General features: G+C 52.3%; 1 protein-coding gene across 8 annotated transcripts in view; it reads right to left on the bottom strand.

Annotated features, from left to right (window-relative positions):
• The window catches only part of MSI2 (musashi RNA binding protein 2), a 399,485-nt gene that overhangs the window by 81,896 nt on the left and 297,307 nt on the right, over positions 1-20,282 (bottom strand). The window lies entirely within an intron of this gene.

The following is a 20,282-nucleotide window of genomic DNA, read 5'->3' as shown; positions in this document are numbered from 1 at the left end:
AATTAGTTAATTTGGCTGCGCCAGGTCTTAATTGTGGCATGTGGGATCTTTGAACTTCATTGTAGAATGCAGGATTTTTCGTTGGGGCATGCAAACTCCTAGTTGTAGCATATGGGATCCACTTCCCTGACCAGGGATCGAACCCAGGCCCCCTGCACTGGATGCGTGGCGTCTTAGCCACTGGACCACCAGGGAAGTCCTCTTCCGAGGCATTTAAAGTCATCAGCCACCATCCCTAGGGGACAGAAAGCGAGTGGGGGAAAGGAGAGTGGTATAGGGCCAAAATGTGGGGGAAAATAGGATGGTTCCCCAAAGAAACCCTCTCCCTCATCATCAGCAAAATGATCCCTGCCCGCCTCTCCCCAAGTCTTACCTTCACTTCTGAGGGACGCCAGGAGTCAGCAAAACTGGGACAAAGAAGGTGGTGTGGGAAGGTGAATCCCAAACAAAAAGGGATTTAAAAATGGACATTTATAGGGTAGCAGTGAGCATTTAAAAATGCAATTCTACAGCATTCTCTTGAATGAAGCTATTATGGAAACTAACAAGTAAGCTCTATTTAAGAGATAAGCGTTTAACAGTCAAACCTTTTTTCCCTTTTTTATTCAAATGAACAAAACTGACTATTCACCTGAATAACGCAAAGCTGTAAACACACATGAAAACACACACAGAAGACGAAAGCTCTGAGAACAAGATACCTCACAATTAAAATGACCTGCTCCAGACGCAGTCACTGAGGAACAGCCCACAGCTAACTTGCAGAGAATTCTTTTTTAGGTCAGGGAGGGAAAGATGGGGACAGCCTCCTAGCCTCAAAAATAATTTTCTTCTCTTATCATATAGGTCAATGAACACTAATAGGCAATCACGCAGTGTCCAATGCATCTTCAGTGAAAATCAATGCAAGTCAGGAGTTAACACACTTGGTTAATGGGGAAAAAAATGAGAAAGAAAAAAACCCCAGACTGTCAAATTTATTCTGGGTATCCCATGAGGAATTTAAGGTATGCATACACAAGTGTATTTATAACCCACGCAACCTCCCTCTCTGGCTAATAACCCAGTGTTGGTGGGAAGCAGCAGCCGTGGGCTGCTTCCAGGATAAATACAAATCCCTTGGGTCGGGGCGTGGCTCCTCCATCCATGGGATGCTCCGGGCAAGAATACTGGGATGGGTTGCCGTGCCCTCCTCCAGGGGATCTTCCCGACCCGGGGATGGAACCCGTGTCTCTTCTGTCTCCTGTATTGGCAGGTGGGTTCTTGACCACTAGCGCCCCCTGGGAAGCCCGTCTGCTCTCACACTCAAACACTTCTGTGGATTTCAGGCAGATAAGCAGGTCGCTTCCCACCAAACCAGGGATGGGAATTCCTTTGATCATATCTACTGTCTGGGATCCTAAAGGTGGTTATTTATTACCAGTCCACATTCTAATAATAATTATAAAAAGAGAAAGCTTACTATGTTTATTGAGCAGCTTTCTTTAACTCAGTCTTCACCAACCACCGCCCCCCGCCCCGACCCTGGTGGATTAGGGATGGTTGTCCCCACTTTACAGACTTGAGCACTGAGGCTCAGACAGCAGGGGTGGGAAAGCCTATGCTCATTCCACCCCAGCCTCCTTCCTTCACATGCAGGTGGATTACCCCAAACTCAGTATCTGCTGGGTTCTCGACACGTCCTACCTGGGTCTGGAGCCCAAGCCTCGTTGCTTGGCGAGACCCTCAACAAACTGGGCAACAGTCCCTCGGTCTCATGACCCAGCAGGAGAGTGCAGGAGAGACAGAGGTGCTGTCCCGGCCAGCTGAGCATCCACTCTCTGGTGTAGACGCGCCCTTTTACATACAGACAGTGCACGGGACAGCGAGAGTTTTAAGAGCGACACCCCAAAGATGAATTCTATCAAGAAAACTAGAGCATCACCTAAGCTTGTCTGGCCAAGGATGGGCACAGGGTAAGGACTCCTTTGAACGCTTCCAGACCCCAACCACGGAGCTGCTGGAAACGGGACTGCATCATCAAAGACGACGCTAGCAGACACCTCTTGCAGCAAACTGGCTCTCTAATTTAGAGTCGGCCACCCTGGAGGGATGAACAGAGAAGCGCTCACGTCCCCGGCCTTGTTAACAAAGAACAGGGGGCAGGCAAGCTGACTCGCGATGGATGCAGGACTCAGCCTCATGGCTGATCAGAGCAAAGGTGTGAGGACCGGGAGGCCAGCAGAGGCAGAGGCCTGCGACCGTCCTCCTCGGTGGCCGGCACATGGGTCTACGATGGATCGGACGGTGTGCAGACAGCCCTTCTCTCCTCCCTGCCCAGGGGTCGCAGGCTGCCTCTCTGGGCCGGGGGGCGGGGGCTCCTGTCTGACCTGGCCTTTCCTCCCCGCTGCGCCCCTTCCAGGCCAGCACTGCAGTCCTTTTGCAGGGGCGTCACTCATGCACCTGCTGCCTCGTTTACACCAGCAGTTTGGCAGCTGGTTGCTGTAAACGATAATAAAATGCCTTTCCAAAAAAATGAAGGAATGTGACCAGACACGCCAGACATCATGGTATTAAAGCCGTGTCAATTAATTTCTCCCCCTGCTTGATAAACGAGCCCCATTCCATCTCTTAATAATGAGGAGAGAAACAAGAAAAGTTGACACTTAGTTTAATTTATTTTCTCAACTTGCCTGGTCATATTTCTTGCTGCCGTTCAGAGCTGGCTGGGGCTGTGGGGAATTACAAGTGGCTGGCGCACACGCGGGGCCGGGATCCGTGCGAATCGACATGCGTCTCTGTATCCCCACACAGGCTGCATCGGGAGGGGAAGGGGCTCGGCGAGCCAGCTCACACACCTGCGCCTCTGGGGGCCAGGGGAGTAGGGGCGGAGCGGGGAGCGATCTCAGGCGTGGCGGGGACGGGGTGACAGAAACGACACTCTCCCTCCAAAGTAGTGCTGAGGAGCTGCTCGAGACTGGATGCCCTAAATTAATATCAAGCCTCATGTGTGGCAGTTGCCAGAGGGGAGCCAATTTCTCAGCTGGAAAGGCGCTTTCTTTCCCTTTCTGCCTGAGGATGCTCTAGCCAACGCCTGACCTTGAAATGTGAGCATCAACCTTCTAAAGGTCGGATGCCGACCGTGAACCAGCAAGCATTTCATTGAGGCTTCGGTTACAAAAAGGCTTTTCATTCGGCCACTGTAAGCTCAGGCTCATCTACGGGGGTCCCGAGACCATAAACCAAGTTGGGGGTGAAAGTGAAGGGTGCTCCTAAACCAGTGAGTGTTTCTCAGTGTGGCTCTCGCGGTCTCCTGATGGGTGAGGGGCTTGTTAGAAATGCAGATCCCCGGGCTCTGCCTGCCTCCTAATGGGGGCGCTGTGGGTGTCTGCATTTCAACTGGCTCTCTGGGGATTCTGAAGCTCCCCCAAGTCTGACTCTGCTTTATGCTTCCCCATTCAGGATGAGCCAAGTGGAGACCGTTTGGTAGAAAAGAACTTTGTATGAGAAAAGAGAATCTCCAGGCTCTCCTCTCACGGGCAGAGGTGCAGAGAGAGACTGACGGCGGTTCTAGAAAGGCTCTGGTGTCTCTTTCCTGGACAGCTAGACCTCCAAGCCCCAGGGGCAGCTCTACTCCAGGATGGGGAGGGGGCGGATCCCGACAAAAACAAAGCTTCTCTCCCCCAGACTCAGGAAAGGAGTGGAAGCCGCTTCACACTAAAGTGTAAATGACTGATCTTGTTTCCATTCCCAGGGGTCTTGGTGGTTTACTCAAATCAAATCCTTAAGGGAAGGCAATTAAGCTGTACTTTAGAATTCCAAACAGGCATTCAGGCGATGGGAGATATTCATATATATATATATTGTTTTTTTTTTAAACTGAGGAGGGCCACCTCCCTGAATCGGTGAAGTTATATGTTTATAGATAGCTTTACAATGAGGGTGAGGGTGTGCCTGAAAAAAACCACCCAGGAAGGAAGCGAGGGAAGTTAAAAAGAAAAGAAAGGGAGAAGGGACGGAAAGAGAGGGAGGGAAAGAGATTCAGAGGCAGGTGGGGCGGAGCGTGAGAAAGAGACCGCCAACCACCCCCAAACCATTTTTCTGAGAGAGAAATCTGCCGTGAATACTGATGGCGTGATTTGAAAGTGCCTGCGGCTGCAGCAAAGGGCGGCTCATCCCAGACTCTTGTTAAGCGAGGGGGAAAAAGCACCTGTGATCCGGGCCATTCAACCCCAACCTCATTTCATTCTGAGCGCGCTCCACGGCAGTGATTCTGTGAATGACACTTGTCAGGGCAGCAGATTAGTTCACAAACCTATTTTTTGTGTGTGGCGTTCCATCTTGGTCGGGAAAATAGTCAGTTCTTGGCGAGAGAGACACATATTACTGCTGTTAAGTGCCAATATAAACTCTGGGACGCAGTGGTGAATTCACCAAATTAAACCGCTAGACAGCGGGCTGGGATCGGGACCCCGGCAGAAGGAGCCAGGGCGGCAGCGTGCGCCCGTGCGGGGCGGCGGGGCTGAGGTCACGCGCACGGCTGGGGCATGGCACGCGGATGCCTGGGGCGGGCGGCGGGGCGGGGAGCGTGCTCTGGAAACCACAGCGCCTGGGGGGCTGGGGGGCTCCACCGCCCGCAGCTCGTCCTTCAAGGCGTCTAAACCTGGGGCTTTCTGAGCTCAGGGGAGATGGAGCTCCTCTCCACCGAGGCGGGCATCTGCGTGGGAACCCCTAGGTTCTCCCCCCGCAAAGTGGGTTTCAATTCTGTTAGCTTGTCTGACCCCCACCCTCAGCGCCCCCCACACAGGGAGCGACCTGGAAGCTCAGGGTGGGGTCAGTCCGCCTTAATGTCCCTCCCAAGGTGGGGTGGAGACAGGCTTCTTAATCTCTGGAGCCAGGAAGATCTGGGCTCCAATCCCGCTCCAGCAATGGCTGGCTGTGTCACTCTGACCCTCAGTATCCTCCTCTGTCAGAGAGAAATTTAAAAAAAAAAAAAAAAAAAAAAAGACCTCGCCAGCCTGGAGCCTGGCTTGAAAACACCTGTGAGGGGTCAGCTGCCCTCTCCCACAAGCAAGAGACTGTTTACGGCTTCTCCCCCGCCCCAACCTCTATCTTCACACGCGCCCGTGTGCCCTTTGCCGTGAACCTCACGTACTGAAATTCACTTGAAGTGTGTCAAAGAGATGTTCACAGGGCTTTGCCCTCACGGGGGGAGCCGGATTCCAGACGGAGAGGTACACAAGTCACCTGGTCAAATTCCCGCGCAAGCCCGTTACCTAAAAAGACCTTACATCCCGTTAGGCTTAAAAAGGGGGGCTGATCTCTGAATGGGAGGCCCTGAGCGGGCTGAGCACAGCTTCAGCCTGGTCACTGCGCGCCCGCTCCAGGGCCCGGAGCCCGCCCGCAGCGGCGCCGGTATCGAGGCGGGACCGGAAGCGAGTGGAGACAGGGCAGGGAGCGGTCGCGGACGGAACCACAGAACCTGTGCTCCGAGGCCGGGGCAGAGGCGGCCCGGAACCCCTGCACCCCGGGATGCAGAGGACCGCCAGGGGAAGCCCCGCCACCGCTTCCCTCCAGCCAGTTCTCGAGGAACGGCTACTGGCCCCAGAGAAAGTTCCAGAGCGCCATCAGAAAACCACTACTTGGAAGCAGGCTCTCAACGCCGCCACAAATTACAGGACTTTTACGACGAGGCATGGTTTCAGAACAGCCCCAACTGACAGAGCCCCGGCTGCATGCCCGCTGGGCTCACCGCCAGCTCCGGGCCCCCTGCAGAGGGGGCGTCTCGGCCCATGTCGCCAGGACTCCCTAGGCCGACGGTTCCCTAGGCCGACGGTAAGCCTGCCTGGAGTGGCGGTGGGCGGCTGCCCACCGAAGTGCCCCTGCACGGGACGCCCACCTCACCCACCGTGGGCCGGGGGCTGGCCGCTTTTCCTTTCCTGGCTGTGAAGGAACTCTCCTTAACATCTGGAGGCCAGATCTTCCCGAGAAGCGGAGACCAGCGGCCCAGGCAGCCTGGGAGGGGGGCAGCTCTGCGAGGAGAGCGCGGAGGACGGCTCCTCGGCGGGAGGACGGCTCTTCGGCAGGAGGACGGAGGGCAGAGGGGAGAGGCAGGGCAGGGGCCGGCCCTGGCTACAGATGTACTACTCAGGGCGTCCCACCCGCCAGCAGCAGCACAGGCACCTGGGAACCTGCCGGCGATGCAGAGTCCGGGCCCCACCCTGGCCCCCTGGATCCGAATCTGCACTGGAACAAATCCCCTGGGTGATTTTTATGCAAATTAAAGCAGCACTGATCTAGAACACTGATTCTCCACCGTGATTCTTACATCAGGATCACTTTGGAAAAATTTTAAAACTACTGGTGCCCAGGCTCCATTTTCAGAATTGAGTTCGCTCTGGGGGAACACTCAGCATCTGTGTGTTTTAAGATCTCTCCAGGTGATTCAGGTATACAGTCCAGTTTAAGAAACACTGCAAAGGGACTTCCCGGTAGTCCAGTGGTTAAGACTCTGGGCTCCCAATTCAGGGGGTGCAGGTTCAATCCCTGGTCATGGAACAAAGATCCCCACGTGCTGCATGGTGTGGCCAAAAATAGTAAGTAAATAAATAAACAGTAGCTATTATTACTACACACACAAAAAGAAACACTGGGAAAAGGAAAAAAGCCTAATGTGTAATTTTTATTTTTCATCTAAAAATAATTTTGAAAGTAAAAGTCACTTGGTCAAGTCCGACTCTTTGCAACACCAAGTACTGTAGCCCACCAGACTCCTCTGTCCATGGAATTCTCCAGGCAAGAATACTGGAGTGGGTAGCCATTCCCATCTCCAGGGGAATCTCCTCAACCCAGGGATCAAACCTGGGTCTCCCTCATTGTGGGCAGATTCTTTACTGTCTGAGACATCAGGGAAGCCCCCCAAGTAATTTTAACTTCACTAATATTTAAGATATGGAGTGAATGGGCCTAGTGCCCTCATATATCCAGTCATCAGAGAGACACTGTCTTGGATAGTATTTTATAAACCCCTGAGGGGAAAAAGGAAATACTCTAATGGGGATGAGGTCAGGGTGGCATCTTACTGACCCACCGGCTCCTAGCACAGCTGGTGCCCAGGGCTGTTCAGGTGTGACCAGGATGTATAGATGATGTGATCTGGCTTTAAGTAAAGGAACCCTTGCAAAATGGGCACAGAAAACCCAGACTGGAGATAATACTAATGATATAAGCCCATACCACTACCAGAAAATTGTAAGCTGACCCTTCTCTGCCATGAAGCAAGATGCCTCACCAGCCACTTCACAACCATCTGATCAGATGGGACAGCAGCGGCTGAGTGAGTGAGAACCCCAAGTTTTTTTTCAACAAAAACTTGTGCTTTACAGAAAGCCCTTGGAAAACAAGTGCTTGGAAAATATTTTTGTTGTTCTGTGATTTTGTTGCTAAAAATGATATGACTATGTTATATACAAAAGCTCTTGTATCCATAGACTGTTAAAACTCAGAAACAGAACTGTAAGACTCTTAAAAAAAGGGAACATTCCAGTGGATTTTGAACCCATTTGTTAAAAATACAAAAATGCAACACTTGATTAGTTTGCATGAAAACCTGATTGACATCAGGGAAGATGGAAATTTACAAGCTGAATTTCAACAGAATCCTTTGCATAATTGGAGGATGGGATTGAAAAATTAGTATCATGATTTAGTCAGCACAGCAAATGTGCTTCTTCCACTGAGATCAGTGTATCTCGCTCGAGGTGTATTTTTCAGTTATGACAGGCATTCAAGCCAAGTACCAAAATAATAAGCTAAACTCAGAATCCAACCTTTAGAGCTGAATCACAAAGTGTTACTAAATCAAGAATTTTTTAAAAAGCATATTCAACCTCATTGCTCTAACTAAAATTATTTTAATTATTAACGCTAAATATGGCTTATTTCAAATGTATCCCATCCTATTATAATCCTATGTATATAGGTTTTATAATATACATGATATATTAGCATGGTATTTACATGTATACATTGAAAATTAAATAAGACACATTGGGGACTTGTGTGTGAATTTTTTTCCTGTACAAAAAATTTGAAGATTCCTGCTCTGAAGTCATCCCTTAGTTACAGAGATTACTAAATAAAGCCAAAGGATGAGGGGGGAACAGGTACCTGCAGTGGCTGCCAGCTGGTATGGGCCCTCCCAACCCCTAGGAGGGGCCAGTAGGTGGGGTATAGACTCGAGAACCTGCAATTCCAGGATCTCCGGGTCCTCCGGGCTCAGTGCACAGACTGCTTAGACGTTATTTGGGGGGTTCACCCCGCAAACTGAGAACCTTCCCCTATACAGTAACGGCAGCAATACCTGAACTCTTAATAAATTTTTCCTAGTGTCGTATCTTCATTAAAATTTTATTCTGTTAGCATTCTGAATCCAAACCAACAAGTACGTAATTGCTAAAACATGTGTTAAGCGACGACTTAGGAAATGCCGGCTTTATCATATTGTTAATTAACAGAAAGTAGGATTAATGCATTCACAGATCATAAGGGGCATTCAGCCCAGTTTCAGCAGCTCTTCAGCGGGTGGGGTGATTGTTGGTGGGCAACCCTGGGAATTGACAGCAAGGGCAGAAGAGTGCTGTGTGGTTTACCCTCAGCCCTTCTGCAGGTTCTACCAGTGTGTGGGAGAAGCTCAAGAGGCAGGATATCAGGGTCTATTCTGTCCACAACAAATTATCCCAAGATCTGATGCCGTCCAGTGCCGCCTACGCAGAAGGGCTGACACGGAAGGGTTTGGACGGGGAGGAACAGAAGAGTGACTCATCCATTTAAGCCAGAACAGTGAGACTCCATGGACAACTGGGAGGGTTCACATTGTGAACCCAAGGATGTGGTCCAAATCCCAGTTGTGCAGCATTACTAGCTGGGCACTTTGGGACAAGTCGTTAACCTCCTTGACCCTGGGTCTCCATCTGTAGAAAGGGAATAAGGATGCCAGGTGCCTCACAGGGCTGCAATGAGAACTAAATGAGATAATGCCCACTCCGGTTATCAGGCCTGCACAAGCCTGTAGTTTTCATATAAGGGCCTTGTACCCAGTATTGCTTGGAGTAAGTGGGCCACCAGCTGAGACTTGAAAATAATCTAGATCTCGATAAATGTGGACTTCAGTGGGATGAGCTCCAGTGGGGTCTACCCCTGAGGTGTCAAAGCCAAGCGGCTGCAAGTAAATCTGGACTCATCTTGCTGTCATCTCCCATGAAACCAGGTCACAAGAGCCCTAGGCCAGGGGGGTTTATTCAAACCCTGGCCCACCCTGTCTTGGGAATTACAGAGGTAACCAGGCATGAAATGGACTAAATGTCTTTTCTTTTCCCAGCCACCCAAATAGCTTTAGCCTGGCACGATGGTGGTGCTCCCAATTCTTCACGCTTAATAATGAAACAGCCTGTCCAGCTGGGCCACATGTGAGGTCAGAGCTGGAAGCCAGGACTGGATGAACCGTGGCAGACTGGGGCAGACAAAGGGCCACACCCAGATTTCCCCGAAGCTGGAGGGTCAAGGCAAAGGCTGAAATCAGAAGCCAGGGTCAAGCTGAAGGCCCAGGTCAGATACAGCAAAGCAGTCAGGGAAAGCAAACAGATTCCTTAGCTGGGGCAAGAGCCCATCTGAGGAAGATACGGGCAAGGCTAGGGTGATGATAAATGAGTCTACCGAGCTGGAGCCAGGATACAAAAATCAAAGCTAAGGGAAAATAAAAAGATAATAGTAAATGCTGACTGGCCTCTGCCAGGCCCAAGTGGGAAGGGAGAGAAATCACCTCGTTGCATTTTCCTGGAACATGGTTTCAAGGTCCTAGGTACTTTGTAAATTAAAGTTCCCTGTGGCAAGGCCTTCTGAGATGGCTTCTTATTTGTGGGGTGTAAGCGGAAAGAACCTACCCTTATTTGTTGAAAACGTTGTGAATGGGAAGAGCGTCCTTGTTTGTGGGTTGAGTGGGAGGAGTTTGGCCTTTGGGTCCAGATGTGGCCTGGAACCCCGGTCCCGCAACTGGTCAACTGTGTGCTCTCTGGCCTCAGGTTTCTCATCCATAAAATGGGGATGATAACATTTTCAGAGTGTAGAGCTTTTCAACGAGACAACGCACATGAAGCTCAGCCCAGTGCCCAGTTCCAACCAGGTGCTGGAGGATCCGTGCCCTGCTCTGAAGATCTGGTTTTCTTACTTCTATTGACTCGCTCTATGATTTGATAACCTGACTCTGTGGGATGCAGGTTCCAGGCACTGGCTGCTCGGAGGGGAAGATGCAAGGATCCCTGTGCTTTGAGCATCACCTTTCCTACTGACCACATGGGGCAAAGAGGCTGGAGACTGGCCTAGGGGGTGACCCCCTCCCAGTGGGGAGAAGGGTCTTCAGGATGGCTTGGCCTAACAGCTGGCACAACGCTGCCCTTGAAGGGAGATGGGCCCTCCACTGCCCAGGGTGACCCTGCACACACTTCCAGACAAGGGCTGGATCTGCCGCTCAGCGTCAGCATAAAACCCAGAGCCTCCCACTAGCTGCTGCTCAGCAGGGGGAGCTCAGCTCCGTGTTCTGTGATGACCCAGTGGGGCGGGGTGAGCAAGGGGGCTGGGATTAAGGCTCAAGAGGGAGGGGATACACGCATACTTGTAGGTGCTAGTGGTAAAGAACCCGCCTGCCGCTGCAGCAGACGTAAGAGACATGGGTTTGATCTCTGGGTTGGGAAGATCCCCTGGAAGAGCGCATGGCAACCCGCTCCAGTATTCTTGCCTGGAAATATCCCATGGACGGAGGAGCCCGGCGGGCTACAGTCCATGGGGTCGCAGAGAGTTGGACACGACTGAAGTGACTTAGCACGCAAGCATATGCACACTGGTGTACAGCAGAAACGAACACGACATTGTAAAGCAATTATACTCCAATTAAAAAAAAGACTAAAAGAAAAAAAAGACCCAGAGTCTCTCTACTCTCCAGAAAAGGAGACTGAGAGATGGGGAGCTTCTCCCCAATGTGAACATCACAGTGCCATTCTGCCATCACAGGGCCATTCTGCCGGTTGGCTGCAAAGACCAGTAACTTCAATTTATTCGTGTCTAGGGCCTTAAAGAACCTCAGCTGTCGTCCCTTCCTTAGTTTATTACCGAATTTCTAAAATATTACATTCTTTATTATATCCAAATTCACTTTATTGCACTTGACAATACAGATAATCACATACCATATGCTCTAATGTTTTGAAACCAATGCATGTTGACAGCGGTTTTTATTCATGATGCATAATTCCATCCCAAGCTCACAATGAGGCCTCTGAGCACCCAGCCTGGCGTTAAGACTTTTGCCTAATAACAGATTAGCAATACACCGAGTTTCAGAGATACCCTCGGCCCCTGCCACTCTCTCTTTACAATGGGAAAAATGTACCTGAGCTGAGAAGACGGATTTACCGAAGAGAAGGGGGAAAAAACCCTCCCACCATCCTCCCACCGTTCCCAGAGGGTTTATAATGATTTGTTATTGTTCCACGCTTATGAAACTTGATACTGAAAAGAGGCATTGGTCTTGTGCCAAGCAGCAAGGCAACTAATCACACCAGCCCACACTGCTGGCCCCTGAGAACTGAGCGAGCAAGATGCCCCCAAGTTCTCATTAGAGGCCTCTCTTGTTTTCACTCTTGTTTTGCTGCAAGCAAATATTTGTCACTCCTCTTCCTCCGTGAGACTGCCCTCTCTCTCATCCCCTCTTCCCATCCCCTGGGCGCCCCTTCTGCTCCCGATTAGCCCCAAGCTTCCTGGCAAAATGAACACAACCAGGGCATGATTCCCACACCAGCGTCCTGGAACCTCTCAAGCAGAAAGTTTAGCAAGGCGGGAACGGTCTTCGCAGCTCCTTCCGCAAAAAGCCCTCTTGTCGAGGGTGGCCAAGGCAAAGGGTGGATCGTTTGGAGATGATCCTCCAGCTTTGCGGTGGAACAAACAATGCCATTTCATGCGTCCCCTAACTAAGCGCTTTCCCTTGCGTCATAGAAGCACTCAAACAAGCTGTAAACCTATTAGATCGTGTCAGGCGTTGTGGGCGAGAGCCTGGGCTGTCAACCCGCAGAGAATGGACTCAGATTTATAGATCCTTAAAGCCTTACTATATCGGTATTCCTCTGCCCCTGAAGACAGACAAGGGGACCAGGGCAGCGGCGGAGAGGGAAGACAAGCCCACGGATGGGCTGCAGACAAGACCGAAGCTTCACAATCCTTCTCCCAGATAATGGGATTTCTCAACAAGGGCAGGAGGGGAAGGAAGGAAAGCCAGGCCTTGACGTTGCCGAACACTTGGCTATTTTCCCAAAGCTTTGCCGGCTGTGGGGGAGGAGGGCAGGAAAGAGATGTTATCCTCCACAGCGCCTCTGGAGCGCCCAGTGACCTGCTGTCAACAGAAGCAAAGGGTAGCTGGCGAGGAAGGGGCGAGAGTTAGAGGACGCAGAAAAACACTCACTTAGCCATTTTCTCCCATGTAACTGCTATATATATTAGGACCCCTTTCTCATCAATAAAAACCCGCTTTCCCTTTGGGCTTACATCGTGACTCCAACAAAGACCTTTTCTTTATTTCTGAACCATCTTTTAGCAGGCAGGGGCTCCTCCTACTGTCTCAGGGGATTTGGGTTGTTTTTGTTTGCCTTTTGTTCCATCCGTTTCCCTTGCTTGTCTAGCACAAGCTTGTAAACAGCTGGCCACTAAACCAGAGACTGGAACCTCGAGATGCCATTTCACAAAGAACCCTCCTGAAATGCTATATGGGTCTGGAAAGGAGACGGTTTTGGCCACTCCATAAAGCACGATCCACCTGAGGTTTGCAGAGCCGCCACGGAGCACGCTGGTTCCCACCCCCGGCTCGCCCCGTCAGTTCCCCGTTTGCCTGCTGCTCGGAAAAGGCACACTGCCCCTCACTAGTTCACACAGATGGCTTCTTTAAGAGCTGAGCATCTGGGGACTTCCCTGGTGGTTGAGTGGCTAAGACTCAGTGCGCCCGATGCAGGGGGCCTGGGTTTGATCCCTGGTCAGGGAACCAGATCCCACATAATGCAATGGAGAGTTTGCATGCCCCCACGAAGATCGGAAATTCTGTGTGCTGCACATACAACCTGGAGCAGCCAAATAAAGAAATAAATATATATTTTTTTAAAGGTGGGCATCTTGAGGTGCTGCTAAAGTTCTTCTCCATCCCAAGGATCAATCTTTCTCTTGGTAACTTCCCACAGGGCCACTTTTATAGACAGGGAACCAGCACTACCCAACTTCTGGAGGCAAGACTCCCTCAAGATCTAACATCTTATTTCTCCTGAGTCTGGTCTCTGGCTCCTCCGAAGTTTCTCCATCACACTGTTTCGAGGTCTCCAGTGGACCTCCTCTGAGAGCAGTCGCCTTGGCAGTGTCCATCCTAGCATGGGACGCCTGGAATGGAACATGACATCCCACATGGGGGACACTGCAGGGTCTGAGATACCACACTGGACATCTCTTGATGCTTTCTTAGCAACGCCATCATCCCACTGCTTCAGAGAAAGCCTACGGCCAACTAAAACAGTCTGCAAACCACTATCCAAGTCTCTCCCTGCCCAAGCTTCACTCGTTTTCCTTTCTTTACACTGTAACTTTTGATTGTCATCATCTAATTATAAGAGTGATACACATTTTTGAGTCTTAGAAAATGCAGAAAATGCTCATCCCTACAACAAACATTAATTGGACACCCACTATACGAAAGACACTTAGACCAGCCTTGAGGATACGGTGGAGAACAAGACCCAGCTTAGGCCTTCAAAGGTGGGAGGGACGCACACCCCCTCGCCCCCACAGCTAGTGCGTGAAGAGCAGAGTTATTCACAGAGTGTGTGTTCCAGGACTGCTGCTGGCCGCGTTCACCACCACGTCGCACTCCCCTCACGAGTGCCCCGCACAGAGCAGGTGCCCAACAAATGACTGTCACAGGAATGAGAGGCCCTGGACAACGGCCTTCCACGAAGTCAGCCTGTCTCTCTCTACATACAGCTTCACCCAAAGGTCAAACCAAGACCAGAGACTCAGGGGCAGACCAAGGTTTAAGTAGCAAAGAGGACCATGTGCCAGGGTCTCCTTTCCCAGTTTCCACCCACAGCCTGGCCCCTGAGCACACAGGGGCCGCCAGTCTGCGGTGCAGAGGAGTAAGAAAACAGGAAGAGAGAGGAGGGAGGAAGTCAATTCCAGAACCCCTGGGCCTGGCCATCTTGCTTCTCCGGAAAAGCCCAGTTGCATACACTTGGGTGAAAGTGTCCATGTCTCCAGGCAGGCTCATTGGGAAGGGCTGAACAGTGATTGAAGGCTGAGGCTGGAGCACACGCTGCCCCCGCTGACCCACCACACCGGCCGAGTAAAGTCTGCTTCTGCCGCTTCCACCAGCAAGACAAGACATTTCAGCCTCTCAGGGTAAGTGGTGCCGCAGAAACCACAAGCCAGACAAAGCCCTGGACCAGTCTCCGGTTCACTGTATCCCATGAATGAGCTGCCGGTGGGGGGGACGGGCACCAGCCACCAGGCGGCCAGGACAGCAATCTACTCTCGTTGGAACGCTTTTCTACAACGAAAGGCAGCACTCCGGTCTCTTCGAAGGCTGGGAGAGCTGTCTGCCTGACTTATTGGAGACTGTGAACCAGAAGCTCCGAGGTACTCGATAGCAGACAGCAGGTCGGTGCTGGGACAGAACCCACACTCAGACAGACCACCTTTCCCACCCACTGTCATCGGGCGCAGCTGCACCTAGAACAACGTGCCCGGCTCGGCGCAGCCAGCCTTTCCTTCTGAGGTGGCAACCTTCCAGGACAGGCGGGGGACGAGCGCTGGGAAGAGGACCTGCAGCGTTCTTCATGTGGGGTCAGGGGGCTGGCCTCTCTGGCAGTAACCCAGCACCAGCCCTTCCCCATAGCCCATCCCTCTGAAGGACGGTCCTACTCAACAACCTGTTCTACAGTTCAGGAGAGCCTTGCCTTCTGGTTCTTCTTTCCTGGCTCTCTGCCAGCCAGAAGGAATAATGGACCTGCTTATTTTATTTCATTGGCTTGTAAAGGAACATAACCAAATCGTGATGGGGAAAGAAGCTGGCAGTGGCAGAGGCCAGCAGGGGCTGGGGAGACGCCAGGAGTTAAGCAATGCTTGGCTATTCACTCTCCCTGAGGACCAGCAGCACTGCGGGGCCAAGATGGATGATGTGAGCGCTGGGGCTGGGGAAGCCCAGAGGCGCAGGGGCTGGAGGTTTACTTCCCAACTCGGGACCAAACGACCCCAGCCCACCAAGGCAGGGGCAGAGCTACCTGCTGACCTGCTCGGCTCTAGGATGAGCCATGGGCTCCCATCCTGACTATTCCTTTCCACTGGGTCATTTTTATTATCATCACAACCACTATCATATGTTTAGCACCTAAGTCTTAACCCTTTCAGCTTACCTCCAATCCTTCCACCTGCCCTCAGGGCAGGTAATATTATTCCAACTTGACAAATGCAGAATCTGAGATTCGGCCCAGTGGAGTCAACTGCCATGGCCTCTGCATCAGTGAGTAGCTGAGCTGGGATACAAGTCCAGGTCCATCGTCCCCAGAGCCTAGACTTTCCTCTCCGTCAGTCCCTGGAAGGGCAACCAGGCTAATGGAAAATTTAGCGCTAACACAGCCCTGGATAAGCCTCCAGACAAGGGAGGCCAAATGACTGATGGGTTATCCTTGCTGCTGAGTGTGGGGGTCTGGGCCACTCAGAGAGTCTGCAGTGAGGAGGGGGTTGATGTCTAGCTCCATCCTCACGAGCTTCATCCTCTTGAGTGACTCACATGACCTCTACAGTCCCAGCTTCCTCACTGAGGCCTGAGACTTCGGTCTGCGTTTCTCACGACCAGACTCCCTGTACCTAGAACCTGCAGTCCAAAAAAACAAACTTGTCAAATGAATGAATGAACAGTGGAAATCCCAGTAACATCTTCCCTATCCATCTTATTAATGAGATAACACAGAATGCTTCACACAGAGCAAGACACATTTCAAGTGGATCAACAAGCAGAAGTTCCTGGTTATGATCACTTTTTAATTGTTTAGTTGGTTAGTTACTTAGTTTTGGCTGTGCTGGGTGTGCACTGTGGTGCGGTCTTTTCTCTAGTTGTGGCGAGCAGGGGCTACTCTCTGGGTGCAGTACGTGGGCTTCTCATCTGGAGGGAGCATAGGTCTAAGGCACGCGGGCTCAGGAGTTGTGGCTCCCGGGTTCTAGAGCACAGGTTTCAATAGTTGTGGTGCGTGGGCTGAGCTGCTCCATGGCACGTGGGATCTTCCCGGACTAGGGATCGAACCCATGACTCCTGCACTGGCAGGCGGATTCTTTACCACTGAACCACCAGGGAAGTCCTTCTGATTATTACTAGTACTATCATTATATGCTTTTATTATGCATTTTATTGTTATAACACTATTACTGCTTCACAAGGGTATTATAAGGATCAATGCATTTGAGAACTATAACGTAAGCCAGTAGTTTCTATAGTAACTAGTAACCAGCGCTAAACAACGAGGGCAGACGCTCATAAGTGGTCGTGGCTAACGTGGTAGAGACAGCAAGAGGAGTCGCGGGAGGCTGCCCCAGTCTTTCCATCAGCCCCGTGCATCCAGGGGCTCGCAGGGGGCGCTCCTGCCCAAGTTCTGTCCCAGGTCCCCGGCCATCTGGGCTCCCTGCGTGGAGTTGTGGGCATGTCCACACTTGCCCACCTAGTGGGAAGGCCTCCTGCTGCCATCCCACAGGCTACCCAACACCCATGAGTTACAGCCACGTCAGCCAGGTCTCTGCTCAGCACAGTTAAAAATAGAGTTTACAACAGAAACTTAAGTCCAGGCTCCTCTGCATCGGGGCAGCAGGGGAGCAGGTGCTGCCCAAATGTGGCGCCGGGCTGACGTGCGGAGGATGGCAGCCTCCGCGGCAGAAAGGCCAGCAGAAAGGCGAGAAGGGCTCCCCGTACAGAACGGGCTGCGTTCCCTCCCGAGTGCCAGCCTGCGCTGGTTCCGTCAGTATTGGCTCAGCACCTGCTCATGTGCCAGGGGAATCGGGGCTGAATCAGCTGCGCCTCCAGGAGACAAAATGGACAAGAGACGCCAGCACAGAAGAACTCCAACTTGGGACAGATTTCCTTAAGGAAAAGGGTAAACAGATTGGTCTTTTAAAAGGCAGCTCCTCAGAAGCTAGACTTCTAAGACTGTGCCCTTCCCACCAACATCCCCTCCCCCCAAACCACTAGTAGCCAGCCCCGGTCGCAGGAGCTCTGCAAACCCCTCTAATCCTGGAGGCTTGCAAGACAAGTTCTCACTCTTTCCAGGTCGCCGGTGCCAAATACCATCGTGCTTAGCGAACCCAACATTTCCGGAACAGGGTGAAGCTCAAAATAATTCTCACAGTTAAGACTCACTGGGACCTAAATAGCTTTGCTGATTAAACTCCTGAGTCCTTATCCGAACCGGTGACATTCCTCCTCAGTGAGGCCAAATCCTTTACTGCTTCCCAGCAAGCTCGGGCCCGAGGGTCCGATTCTGCCGTGCACACACCTGTCGGGGTCACCTGCCCTAGACTGGCTCAGAGCCCGACTGACTCCTCGGACCTGCCGGTCGGTCCCCATGTCCCCCACCACAACCCCGCAGCAGAGAGGGACCACAGTCGCCCTTGTCATGCAGCACCCCTGTCTGGGGGCCTGGCAGAGGAAGCCGTGCAGGGGTGGAGATGGGGTGGAGGGGGGCCCTGGCCCAGACCCTCTCTAGGTTGGAGGCGGGGTGGGGGCCAGAGGCACGCGGTCAGCTGTAGCAGGTAACGACGTTCCCATCCGGTGGGAGCCACTCGCCTGCCCAGTGGGAAGCGGAAAGAACCGCTGAGTGTCTGGGTCTGCTCTTGATGTGTCATTATTATAATTACAGTTATTATATCACCACTGTCTTTTTCAAAACCATTCCCATAGGTGATTTCACTCCAGCCTCCCAATCATCCAATGAGACCTCCTGAAAGGGATCATTATCCCCATCTGAACCTGCGAGGAGACCGAGGCATGGACGGGGTGACCCTTGACCCCGGCCACACCACGAATCTGGTGACAAGGACCAGAGGCGTCCCTGGTCTCGCCTCTTGCCACACTGCTAGCGTCTGTGGGTATCTGAGATAAAAGCAAGGAAAACGACTGCTATGTTGGTCAGAGGCTGGCCTCTCGGACGGACAGATGGACGAGCCTGCAGGCCAGCAGGGGCCGGGAGGGCAGGGCCGCGTGCAGTCAGGCCACGTGGCCTGTGCTGTGGGGGGCTGATTCTCCGAGGCAGGGCGGCCCACCTGCACCGTCAGGGGCAGGCACCGAGAATTCAGGGGCGTGCTGGCCGCCAGTTCCTGGGAGCTAAAGGATAAAAGGATGCCGAGACCGGGCCAAAGTGTGACTACTAGTCAGAGCTGCCACAGAGCCAGAAATGAAATGCTGCCCGCCCTCCTGTGCTTCCCGTTCTGAAGCTCTGAACTCGACCTGAGGCAGCAACGTGGAGTCCGTTACAGCCGACCACACGCTCCTGCGGGGGCCTCGCTGGCCAGACAGCAGGCAGCACCGGCCACAGCGGGCAGAGCCCGAGCACCACCCACCCCGCGGCATGAGCTTCCCCCAACCTGGAGAGAGGAGTCTGGGGGCGCTGCCGGCCTGCCTGCCTCCTGCCCTCCTCCCAGCCATCCCCCAGCTCACAAACTGGGTGTCCAACCCCCGCTTGTGCCAAGCTGCCCAGCTCTGGGGACGTGGACACACACACCCCCACAGGAGCGAAGGCCCTGGGGGTACAAGGCTGGCTCCCTGCTTTGTCTCAAATCCGTGGTTAGTTTTCCTGACAAATATTCCAAACAGGCATTATGGCCTCATCGCTGGGTGCACCAAAACACATCAATAGACTCTCCAGGGCCAGAGACACGAAGGCAGGCAAGGAGACGCAGACAGGGCCTGACACGGGTGTCCAGTACCATCCACTCACACCAGTGGGCAGAGGCCCAAGTCGATTCACGCGTACGTGCTCACGCTCGGTCGTGTCCAACTCTTCACGACCCCATGAACTGCAGTCCTCCAGGCTCTTCTGTCCGTGGGATTTTCCAGGCAAGAATACTGGAGTGCGTTGCCATTTCCTATTCCAGGGGGTCTTCCTGACCCAGGGATGGAAACTGCATCTCCTGCATTGCAGGCAGATTCTTTTACCACTGTGCCCCCCTAGAAGCCCAGATAATTCTATTCGTGGTTGCCTGCAAAACCTGGACAACTCAGAAATGATTAAGGCACAGACTTAGAACCCACCCACAACCCCTCCACCAGGGCAAACTGCTGGCAACAATTGGGAGAGCTTCTCTCCTTCCACGAAGGCAGCTCTACTGCAATAACTCTCAGCCCAGGCGGAACGCCCTGGGGGAGCTTTAAAAACACTCCGTGTGCAGACCTCACCCTCAAAAACTCCAACTGACTTGGTCTGAGGTGGGGTCTGGGAATTGGTTTTCTCCAAGAACTCCCAGCTGATTCTAATTCTAATGTGATTCATAGTGCATACACATTTTATAGCTTTTCTTCATGCAGTATTATGTCATCAGCAATTCCACATGTCATTTAGAAACTCCCTGTAAACATCACTTTAATGGATATGTAATAATCCATCATATGAACGGCCCATAATTTCCCTTTCATTTGCTTTTGTAAAGTGTTCTCCTGAGTGGGTGTTGGCAGGTGGCTGGGGTCCAGATGGCAGACCTGCCCCCAACCCTCACGGCAGGCCCATTTCATGCCCCCTCCCCAGCAGGGCTCCCCAGAGGGAGCCTGGCAGATGGCATGTCCACTCGGGGACCCAGGGACTGGTCACCTGCACTGTCATCCTGGGATCCTGGACCACACCATGGAATTCTTCCTCAATCAGGGAGCTTGCTTGTCTCCACCAGGAGGATCATCTTGATCCCATGGTGAAGATATACCCCAAAAGTCCCTGGATGAAGGTCTGCATAGCGGGATGGGCCGTGTGTTCATGAATTCCTTGAGAGGTCCTCATGCAATTTCCACAAGGCTCAGTGGTTTGGGATGGTTGCCACCTTAAAAGATACCTAGAAGCTTTTCATTTTGGACCCGACACTCGGTCAGGAGTTGGTTCTTCATCTTCTACACCCGTTTCCTCTCACTTCCTCTTCTGAGCATCTTAGTAACATCTCGCCAGCAATGGGTGTCTGATTGGACCAGGCAGGCAAAA

The sequence above is a fragment of the Cervus elaphus genome, chromosome 5 (assembly GCF_910594005.1).
Source record: "Cervus elaphus chromosome 5, mCerEla1.1, whole genome shotgun sequence".
Taxonomy (NCBI): domain Eukaryota; kingdom Metazoa; phylum Chordata; class Mammalia; order Artiodactyla; family Cervidae; genus Cervus; species Cervus elaphus.
This window is presented reverse-complemented; position numbering and strand designations above follow the sequence as displayed.